At 38.8% G+C, this 11,554-nt stretch overlaps 1 pseudogene; it reads right to left on the minus strand.

Moving 5' to 3' along the window:
• Window positions 1–5,507: 5,507 nt before the first annotated feature.
• On the minus strand, window positions 5,508–7,260 carry LOC123583070 (annotated as a pseudogene).
• Window positions 7,261–11,554: the final 4,294 nt, after the last annotated feature.

Here is an 11,554-nt window from a genome sequence, read left to right on the forward strand (position 1 = left end):
ACAACAGATGAGCATAGGGGAAGGGAAGCAAAAATAAGATAAAAACAGAGAGGGAGGTAAATATAAGAGATTGTTAAATACAGAGAACAAACTGAGGGTTGCTAGAGGAGAGGGGAGTGGGGGTATGGGCTAAATGGGTGATGGGCATTAAGGAGAGCACTGGTTGGGATGAGCACTGGGTGTTATATGTAAGTGATGAATCACTAAATTCTACTCCTGAAACCAATACTGCACTGTAGGTGAAGTAACTCAAAAATAAATAAATAAATTTAAAAAGAAACAAAACAGATGAACATGGGGGGGGGGGGCAGATGGAGAGGCAAATCATAAAACTATAAAGAACAAACAAACAAACATTTCTTAAATTTTTTTTAAATATTTATTTATTTTTGAGACAGAGAGAAATAGAGCAGGAGTCAGGGAGGGGCAGAGAAGAGGGAGACACAGAATCTGAAGCAAGCTCCAGGCTCTGAGCTGTCAGCACAGAGCCCGGTGCAGGGCTCAAACCCACCAACCGTGAGATCATGACCTAAGCCAAATTCGGATGCCGAACTGACTGAGCCACCCAGGTGCCCCTGAACACATGGTTGATAGAGGATTGGTGGGTGGGGAGATGGGTTAAATAGGTGATGGGTATTAAGCAGGGCACTTGTGATAAGCACTAGTTGTTATATGTAAATAATGAATCACTAAATCTACACCTGTAATTAATATTATACTGTATATTAACTAACTAGAATTCATATAAAACTGCAAACTTATGTGTGTGTGTGTGTGTGTGTGTGTGTGTGCGTGTACACAGATAAACAAATAAACAAAAGAACTACCATAGGATTCAACAATACCTATTTCTGGGTATAATATGTGGAGTTAATGAAATTAGTATCCCAAAGAGATATGGGCACCCCCATTTCACTGCAGTGCTGTTCACAATAGGCAAGATACGGAAACAACCTTAATGTCAATTGACAAATAAATGGATAAAGAAAATGTAGCATTATAATACACAACAGAATACTATTGAGGCATAAAAAAAGAAGGAAATCCTTCCATTTGTGACAAATGGATGAATCTGGACAGCATTATGCTAAGTGAACTAAGCCAGACACAGAAAGACAAATACTGCATGATACCACTTATGTGGAATATAAAATAAAATAGTCAAGCACATTAAAGCAAAGAGCAGAATGGTGGTTGTCAGGGGCTAGGGTGAAAAGTAAATAGGGAGATATGGTCAAAAGACACAAATGTTCAGTTATGCAAGATGAGTAAGTTCTGGGAATATAACATATAGCATGGTGAGTACATTAGCAGTACTCCATTATATACTTGAAATTTGCTAAGAGGATAGATCTTAAGTGTTCTCATCACAAACCAAAATAAAAAAAAAAAAGAATTTAAAAGCATATAGTAACTATGTGACGTGAGGGATATGTTAATTAGCTTGATTGTGGTGATCATTTCACCTTTAAAAAAGAATGACTAATACTCTGAATTATATTCTAATTACCTAATAGAACTGTATTTAAATTATTAAATTATACTACAAGGTTATACATACATTTTGGTTTTGAAGTTGAACTCTAATGATTTCTCTCAAAATAATGATTGTTTAGCCAAGGGTAGTTCCTGCCTTTGTTTTGTTTTGACTCTTTCTTCAACTTCCATAGATAGATCTTCCTTTATCCCATGCCAGTCGGTGTTGGAATGGCAATTCCCTCATAATGGGGTCTATTCGCACATTTCAGAACCATCCTCAGTTTCTCTATAATTGTTTAAGGACTTTATTTGATGTTTTTAAGACAAATTGCATACATTCAGAAAATGAGGTAAGAACCTAAGGATAATTACTCTTGCACAGCTTCTTAGCTGACCATAACTGCTCCAAACATGCCTGTTATTGAACCATAAAACAGTGAGTAGGGATAAGGGTAAATAGTCTATAGACTATTCTAGACTTTCTCCTATCATTTCTACTTTAGCTACTTCATGATCTAAAGAATTGTTTATTATCTGTTTTAGGTCCATTTATGTATGGGTTATCTATACTTATGTTTATGTGTAGTTCCATTTTAGAAAGGAAAAGGATACCAATAAACATCTCATTCATCAACAGGTGACAGAAGGACATCATTGCTTTCAGACTGTTTTAAAGATTTATCCGAAATAATACTTGTTTAGAGATTTAGAATAAAGAGAACACCATGTCAACACTTTTGATAATGTGTCTAGAATGCCAATGTGCTTTATTGCTCTTTTTGTTATTGGACTTACCCTTTAAGATCAGTTATGACTCAGAACTTGTCCAGGTCATCCACCATGATTTCTCCACAAAACATTAATTTCCTGTCTCCTAAAGCATGTAGCACTTGTTTACACCATACATTCTAGTATGTATTTATACAGTCTGTTTATCTTTCTCTGATTTGATTTTTAAGTTTGTTTTTTTTTTACAAAAACCTGTTTACAAGCTTAGAAAATAGAATAATGTCTTATACTGACTTGTACAATTCAGTTACAAACCTAAGACAGTGTGAAACAAATAATACCACCAATACATATTTTTTGAGCCTAACTGACAGAAGGTTTAGCATTTCTAAAATTTAATCTTTGTCTGGTGGATACCCAAAGTAACAAACTAAAGATGATTCCCTCAATTATGTATTTCAAACCACAGAGGTAGTGTCTAGAACAGAACCATAGATGATGCGAAGATCTGTCTTTTTATATCTCCTGTATTTTTCCATTGCTGAAATTATGCTTGCCTCCTAAAAATAGTCTTCAATAAAAATTGCCTTCAAATTCTTAGGGACAAGCTGTCTACCTAGAGGAGAACTGGGAAATTACCTGGGAGAATTAGAGAACATACTGTAGGCAAGGGACAATGTAAGAGTAGAATTCATGGTCTTCAATGACTTTTAGAGTACCTGTGTACAAATGGAGAGCTATGAAAGTGGAAAGAGAATTCAAACCCTGGACAATGGAATTTGGAAAATTTATTGCTGCTTCAAACATTGGCCTTACCTAAAGGGGGCAGAGCTTCACAATAACTCATCATCATAAAAGATAAAAGACAGTGTGATTAAATCACTAGGAGTTGAAAGACAGGACATCATGAAGCATTCTCTCCACTGCTAACCCTGAGATTATGATGTGACCCTGTAGTCTCTAATGTTTGGGTTTGAATTTGACATGAAAGTTGTTGGTCTGCAAATGGGACCTATAGGGTTTTAGCTGAAGCTAACTTTCCTGGAATTTCACATCCAGGCTATGTGACCTCAGTTGAGACTAGCCCAATATACAGAACCCCAAGCAGGTCTACCCTTTACTCCTGAGAGTGGGAGAAATTAAAAAGAAAATTGATCGACATGAAAAAAAAATGCACAATAATTTGGGCCACATGTCCCAGTTAAAACAAAAAATGGACGTCACCTTGAGATTAAGCAAATGTGAATGTCCATGAAGCAGATAAAATTTGCTATTGTGGATGCAGAGGGAAGACCCAGCAGCAAAGAATACTAACCTCTTAGACAAATGAACAAATTCACCATTTTAAAACCAAAACGGGAAACCACCAGAATAAGGAAGCTTCATACAAAGGGTACAAAGAAAAAAAGGAATATTAAGGATATGCTGTATAACTCTTGGATATCCTACATGGAGGGTCAGACAGTGGAGAAAAGTTAATGCTGGCATACTTGCAGAATTATAACTGCTATCAAAGCTTCCAGAAGATGATCCCTTCTAATCGTTGCCCTCATCCCATGAAGGGATCTGTAGTTATTTACCAATCAGTGACTCCCCCAACCAGAAAGTGAGTGACAGTGAGTGACTCAAGGACAAACAGCATGACCCTGGGCCTCCAGTTTTATCTTCAATGCCACAGTCAACCATGAGGCAAATATGCTACTCTTTTAGAGACCAAATTCACCAGTCACTTGTGGACTTACTTTATGACTCAGTTAATATATTCTGTATCTCTCACAATGCCTACTGCAGTGATACTCACAGGACATACTCAATAAGTGCTGGGCAAAACACACGATTGCTGAACACTCAAGGTTATCATGCTTTCAGTGGTCTTATGGTTATTTCTGATAAACAATTTTGAATTAGCCTGAAGTCACTCTTCTCTCTATCTCTCTCTCTGTCTCTCTCCCTCGGGCAGATGAGATTTTTCTATTTCTTGGCATCTTTTTACTTTTGTCTGTTAGCATCTGGTTAGGTATAAAATGACTGCTCCTAGGTTTAGGCTAAATATGGAGGGGGTTAGAGAAGTATAGTGTATGCAATAGAATAAACTGTAATTTGGCAACACTGAACACAAAGAAACGTGTGGTCAGTGCAGTTGTTATATTTAATGATAAAGGAATTTCTGGGCATAAACATTCACTTCAACTGAAGCTGTCCGAAGGACCTTCTCATTAACAGTGGAAGAAGCTACATTAGATTCATGGGGAATTGGAGGCTTTATCACGGTGGATCCCAGGGTAATCCTGATGCTTTTCTTTTAAATCAGGGAATCCTAGCGAGCATAGCTGATAAAAGTCTGGATTCAAGTAGGGAGAGTGTTTTCACATGCTAACAGTCAGACAAGGTAGTGTGGCCAGTGAGTATGCAATGGGTATAAATACAAAGTCATTATACATAGGTCTAATTTTTGATTCCCTGTAGTGATAAGCTAAGTAAAGGATTTTGGGAGAGACAAATAAGAATTAAGTCAGATTGGATTTATTTAGGAATACCATAAAATTGAGTAAATGTCATTCACAATGATAGAAAGGAGTTAAGTATGACTTATACAAAATTTAATTAACAAAGCATACAGTGTCCACAAGGTAATTCTTTTTAAATTCTTTGGTTCCTGAAGAAAATTGTGCTAACAACTGAATCGTCTAGGGAAGCTTTTCTGTTATATACAAATTTAAACTGGTTTTCCCCAAATAGAGGGTGAATCCTTCCTAATAATATTTGAGTCTAAGTCTACTGACTAAGATTTGTACAGATCTAGAAGAAATTGCAGAAAACATCGTATTGGGCAGCACAGAAAACAGACTTGTGAGTTTATATTTCTCTGAGGGACTTAATATCCTTCCTCTGGCAGATAAGTAATCCCTCAATCTGAAGATGGCTTTTAAATGTTTTTAAATTCAGTATCATCCAAAACGTGTATTGTGTGAATAGCAATGTGAATTGAGCTCAATTAAACAAATATCATTGAACTCTGTACAGAGTATTTTTTTTTAAACACACAAATGCCAATTTATTTTTTAAAGGATTCTGTATAATTCTGTGGTTTGCTTATTTTTTTGTATAATTATAGAAACTTTGAAAACTATATAGGTTGTAAAACTATTAATAGTCATTCAGAAAAAAAACTTTTCCTACCAGCAACCACCCAGGGGGGATTAAAAGTCCTGAAAAGAGGCCAGTTCAACATGTCCTTTACCCTAGTAGAAACAAAATGCAAAAAGATGAGAAGAAAACAGAAATCAACCGAGTCGTGTGTGGCCAGTGTCTCTCAGGAGTGTGGGCCTCAGCTGTTGCCTGGGTCCTGAAAGGCAAAGCCTACAACATACAGGATGGCAGCTGGGAGATCTCACAACCACATCTCCCTCATGCCTTCACATCCATGTCCCAACCTAGCTGTCATGGGAATCCTTCAGCCAGTTTCTCTTCCACTGCTACGTGCATCTGTCCAGTTCTCTGCGTCCCCTCTGTTGTTTCTGTCTGCACACTCCACTTTCCACATCAAGTTTTCCATCTCAGCCTCCAGCTGAGCCTGCTGGTATTCAAAGAGCTTCTTCCTGGGTCCAGACTCCGTGTAACATGCAAAGAGTAAGTGTCCTGCGGGGTGTACTGGCTCTTGACCAAGAGCTTGGCAGCATTCTGTAGGTACTGCCGATCATTCCAGGTCCCCAGATTATTCATGACCCTATCCTGAATCTTCTCAGGAATTTGCTGGTATGTCTGCACCCCCAGCTGCACGCTCTTGTGGTTTTCCCATCTGTCAAAGTAGAACAAGTATTTCTTGAGGGCCTCCCTGGCCTGGGCTTGCTGCCTGGGCTTGACAATGTCAGGGTTCTCCTTGTACCAACTGCACTCACAGTACTCGTGCCATGGGTCTTAACAGTCTCCTAGACATATTCTGCACAAGTCATGTTTACACTTGGAGCATTGCATGTGATTGCAGCCTTCGTTCTCAATGCAGGTGTCGCACTTGGGACAGTCTTTAATGTCAGCCCTAATATAGTTGGCCGTTCAGCACGCTTTGTGAGCCATTTCTGGATTGTAGCGCAGTCTGTGGGGACGCGGTACATCCGCCACTTGAAGCATAAGACTTGGTTGCACTTATTGCACTGTACTCTGCAAGCTCTGGGCTCCTGTCCCCAAATAGCCATGGAGGCAGTCTGGACCAGGGCAAAGCTGGAGCTGGTGATGACTCTCCACATAATCCCTCAAGTGGTAATGCCTGTATTTGTCTCTTAATTCTTCATTGGGCAACAGTGGAAGCACACAAAGTCCTCCGGCGTTTGGAGTGGCGGATCCTGAGCCATTCAAGAGACTCCCACACCCGCACCATCCTCGACAAGTATAAACGGGGCTGCTCCCAGAAGCTATGGCAAAAGTGCCGACAGGCAGGAGAGAGCAGGTTTTCCTTCTGTGCAAACTGCATACACACTGCACAATGATGAGGGGGTGGGCTGTGGGGACGTGTTTCAAGGAACAGGGCTGAACTTGAGCTTCAATGAGAGGTTGAGCAGAATTAGACTCATTTGTGTCCAATATCTCTGCAACGTGCCAGTGGAAATTAACTAATATAAGTTTAGCAACTGAATGAGATACCAGTGCCATAGGGAGGATGTACTGGTGGCAGTAAGCATCCGTGGTTTTTAGGACAGAGGCTAGGTATCATGTGCTCATTGAGGGCACCCTCAGACTCCTTGTAGGTCAAACAGGTAAACTGGTGCTCTTCAGGATCAAAGGCGTTGGCCCCCTGCTGCTCCACATCACTGGCTACTCCCACATAGTAGACCTCTGTGCCCCCAGGGTCCTCATCTTCTTCCTCCTCCTCACAATTTGGGTCATAGTCCTTTTTATTGCAGTCAGACCCCTGGCTATTCATGTCCACCGACATCTAAGCATTCAGCCAAGTTGAATATCAGGGATTTTTTTTCCCTCCCCTTTCCAAACTTTACCACTTTCTTAAATGCATTATTTTTTTTCCCTTCCGTAATTCTCGAAGGTCTTTCAAGAAGATGTCACTCACCCCAAATATTCTGTGTCGTGTAATTTCCAGTAGGAGCTGCGGCCCGCCACTGCTGAGGCTGAGCAGGCCAAACTGGGTTCAGTCAGACCAGAGGGATCTGACACAGGTGCAGCAGTGGGCTGATCTCTGGGCTCCTTCCTCCCACAGAGCGGTGTCCGCAGCCCGGGAAGTGCTCTGTAGAAAGTACGTTTTATGTGTAGAAATAGTGTGATACATTTTAAGACTACCTTTTGTTGAGTTTTGTTAGGGACCCGTAACACATTAAATACTAAATATTAGCATATTTTGTCAGTATGCACATATGCTCACTCTTTAATTGGTTTAATTTTGCACATGTTTATAAGGATGAATTTGAGTTGAAAAAATAAAAAGGTAACTATTTCTTTACTGATTCATTGGCAAATTGAGATCCATAGTTTATTCTAAATTAACTTCAAAGTTGAGAACTAAATATGTGGCCCCAGATGTTATTAAATGTTCAGAAAAATGGAACGAAAGAGAAAAATAAGTTTCAAAACTTAGGATTTATTTGGAAATTTTTTCGGAAAGGTACTATTTTTGCAATTAGTGGAAAGATAATTAAAACTGACATGTAACCAGGATATCACCAGGATGAAAGGAATAGCAAAGGGAATATAATCATTGGTATTGTAATAGTGTTGTATGGTAACAGATGGCTATACTTGTGATGAGCATAGAATAATGTATAGAGTTGTCGAATCACTATGTTTTACGCTTGAAACTAATTTAAGATTGTGTGCCAGCTATATTTCAAACAGTAAATTTGGCATGTCACCCTTAGTTTTGGACAAATAAGTGGAATGGTGTTCCATAGATTGATAAGGATAAGCAAATGTGAAGTTCAAAGGATTTTTTTAATGTTTATTTATTATTGAGAGACAGAGAGAGACAGAGTGTGAGCATTGGAGGGGCCGAGAGACAGGAAGACACAGGATCTGAAGCAGGCTCCAGGCTCTGAGCTGTCAGCACAGAGCCTGACGTGGGGCTTAAACTCACAAACTGAGAGATCATGACCTGAGCCAAAGTTGGAGGTTTAACCTACTGAGCCACCCAGATGCCCCAAAGCATTTGGTTTTTTAAAGTTACTTATACAAAGGATTTTGACCTGGAAGGTGTAAGTATATAGCAAGAAACTATCTAAAAGTTACTTATAATTTGAAGTTTGACAAATGAGTTCAACCTGACCTACCTTATATAATTGAATTTTGTACTTCAGATCTAATTAGTGTGAGCTTCTTACAGATACACTCTCAGTAAATAAAAATTGATTGAATTTAAATTTTTATAAGGGAAAATTGAATGTAAATAAGATTGAAGAAATTCTAATTGGAAATATTCATTGTTCTTGAATTCATTTGTTTGATGATGTCAATTACAAGAACAGAAATTATCATGAATTGGTCTATTATTTGATCTTATTTCATTCTAATTAATGAGAAATAGATACACACCTTTTTAAAGGTAATGAACCTGCAGTAATGTACTCCTCTCCTGTGGCACTGAGTACAGTCATTGTGGATTATCAATTTGGAAGAGAAATACATAAAGCAGCAGCCCATGAGAGAAAGGCAAGGGCATTTGTTCTCTGAAAATAGTTATGCTTATGGGAAAATGTTTAAATTGGGGCAATATATGTGTTTGGCTACTTTGTTTGGATCCAAATAAATGGAGCTTTTTACTGATTCCCTACCAGTAATTTTAACAAGAGTGAGAATGTCTGAGAGTAGATTTAATAGCAAAGGAACTAAAACTGTGTACAAGACAAGTGAAGTTTGAAGTTACTCAGACGCTATCTAGGTAGTTACCAGGGAACTTTGATAGACAATTTGAATGACACAGTAACCACCACCCAAACACTCTCAAAAATCCCATTTTGTCCCTTTCCAGTTACTTTCCCAAAACATTCTGACTTCTATCATGAGTTATTATGCCTATTCTAGGATTTCAAGTAAAGAATCATATAGTATGTATTCCTTTGTAGTTATTTATATGGTTTCTTTCACTCAATAAAGTGCTATTGTGTATGATTCATCCATATTATTGTTACATCAGTAATTTATTCCTTTCCTGAATATATCATGATTTGTTTACCTATATTACTGTTCATGAACACTTGGGCTGTTACCAGCTTTTGGCTTTTATAAATAAAGCTGCTAGGAACTTTCACATACAAGCCTTTTTGTGAACATATCTTTACATCTATCTTGGGGAAATGCCTAAGAGTAGAATTGCTGGGCCATAGAGTATTTTTTTTTTTACCTTTAGAAGTAACTATGAAACAGTCTCCAAACCTCTTTGATTCTCTATTTATTGTCTACCTTGTCACTAGTATTTTCATGATTAAGATTAGCTTATAAGCAAAGTTTACCTTAATATAAAAAATCTTCATGACTGGACATGGTTTACTGTATATTAAAAACTGGTAAAGAGGGGCGCCTGGGTGGCGCAGTCGGTTAAGCGTCCGACTTCAGCCAGGTCACGATCTCGCGGTCCGTGAGTTCGAGCCCCGCGTCGGGCTCTGGGCTGATGGCTCAGAGCCTGGAGCCTGTTTCCGATTCTGTGTCTCCCTCTCTCTCTGCCCCTCCCCCGTTCATGCTCTGTCTCTCTCTGTCCCAAAAATAAATAAACGTTGGAAAAAAAATTAAAAAAAAAAAACTGGTAAAGAGAAGCATATTGTAGTGGAAGAATAATGGCATCTTAAATATGTTTATGCCCTAATGCCTGGAACCTATGAATGTGATCTGTTACATGGCAATGAGAAATTCAGGTGGCAATTGGAATCAAGGTGGCTAATTAGCTGACATTGATATGGAAGATTTTTCTGGATTATCTGGCCAGGGCTAATGTAATCACAAGAGTCCTTGTAAGTGGAAGAGGGAGGGAGAAGGGAAGAGCCAGAGAGATGGCATGAGAAAGACTCACCCCAACCTTGCTGGTTTTGAAGATGAAGGAATGTGGCGACAAGCCAAGGAAGACAGACGACCTCCACACCTCCTTAGAGGAAGGCTTCTAACTAGAAAGAGCAAGGAAATAAATTCTTTCCTAAAGCTGCCCTAGAGCTTCCAGTAGAAACACTGCCCTCCCCAGACTCATGATTTATTATGAGACCAATAGAACTGCAATGTAATAAATTTGTGTTATTTTAAGCCACTAAGTTGTGGCAATTTGTGACAGCAGCTATAAGACACTAATACACCTATGATGAGACCATATGAATTCAAAACATCATTTTGAAGCTCCAAATTGACATTAAGGACTCGAAACTGTATTTTTTTATTTTATTTTTTATTTTTAAAATTTACATCCAAATCAGCATATAGTGCAACAGTGATTTCAGGAGTAGATTCCTTGGTGCCCCTTACCCATTTAGCCCATCTCCCTCCCACAACCCCTCCAGTAACCCTCAGTTTGTTCTCCATACTTATGAATCTCTTCTGTTTTGTCCCCGTCCCTGTTTTTATATTATTTTCCTTTCCCATCCCTTATGTTCATCTGTTTTGTCTCTTAAAGTCCTCATATGAGTGAAGTCATATGATTTTTGTATCCCTTGGGTAGATGCCTAGTAGTGCAATTGCTGGGTTGTAGGGTAGTTCTATTTTTAGTTTTTTGAGGAACCTCCATACTGTTTTCCACAGTTGCTGCACCAGCTTGCATTGCCACCAACAATGCAAAAGAGATCCTCTTTCTCCGCATCCTAGCCAACATCTCTTGTTGCCTGAGTGGTTAATGTTAGCCATTCTGACAGGTGTAAGGTGGTATCTCATTGTGGTTTTGATTTGTATTTCCCTGATGATAAGTGACATTGAGCATTTTTTCATGTGGCGGTTGGCCATCTGGATGCCTTCTTTGGAGACGTGTCTATTCATGTCTTTTGCCCATTTCTTCACTGGATTATTTGTTTTTTGGGTATTGAGTTTGATAAATTCTTTATAGATTTTGTATACTAACCCTTTATCAGAAAGGTCATTTGCAAATATCTTCTCCCATTCCGTTGGTTGCCTTTTAGTTTTGCTGATTGTTTCCTTTGCTGTGTAGAAGCTTTTTATTTTGATGAGGTCCCAGTAGTTCATTTTTGCTTTTGTTTCCCTTGTCTCCAGAGACGTGTTGAGTAAGAAGTTGCTGCGGCCAAGATCAAAGAGGTTTTTTTCCTGCTTTCCCCTCAAGGATTTTGATGGTTTCCTGTCTTACACTGAGGTCTTTCATCCATTTTGAGTTTATTTTTGTGTATGGTGTAAGAAAGTGGTCCAGGTTGATTCTTCTGCA

This window comes from Leopardus geoffroyi, chromosome B3, assembly GCF_018350155.1.
Source record: "Leopardus geoffroyi isolate Oge1 chromosome B3, O.geoffroyi_Oge1_pat1.0, whole genome shotgun sequence".
Taxonomy (NCBI): Eukaryota; Metazoa; Chordata; class Mammalia; order Carnivora; family Felidae; genus Leopardus; species Leopardus geoffroyi.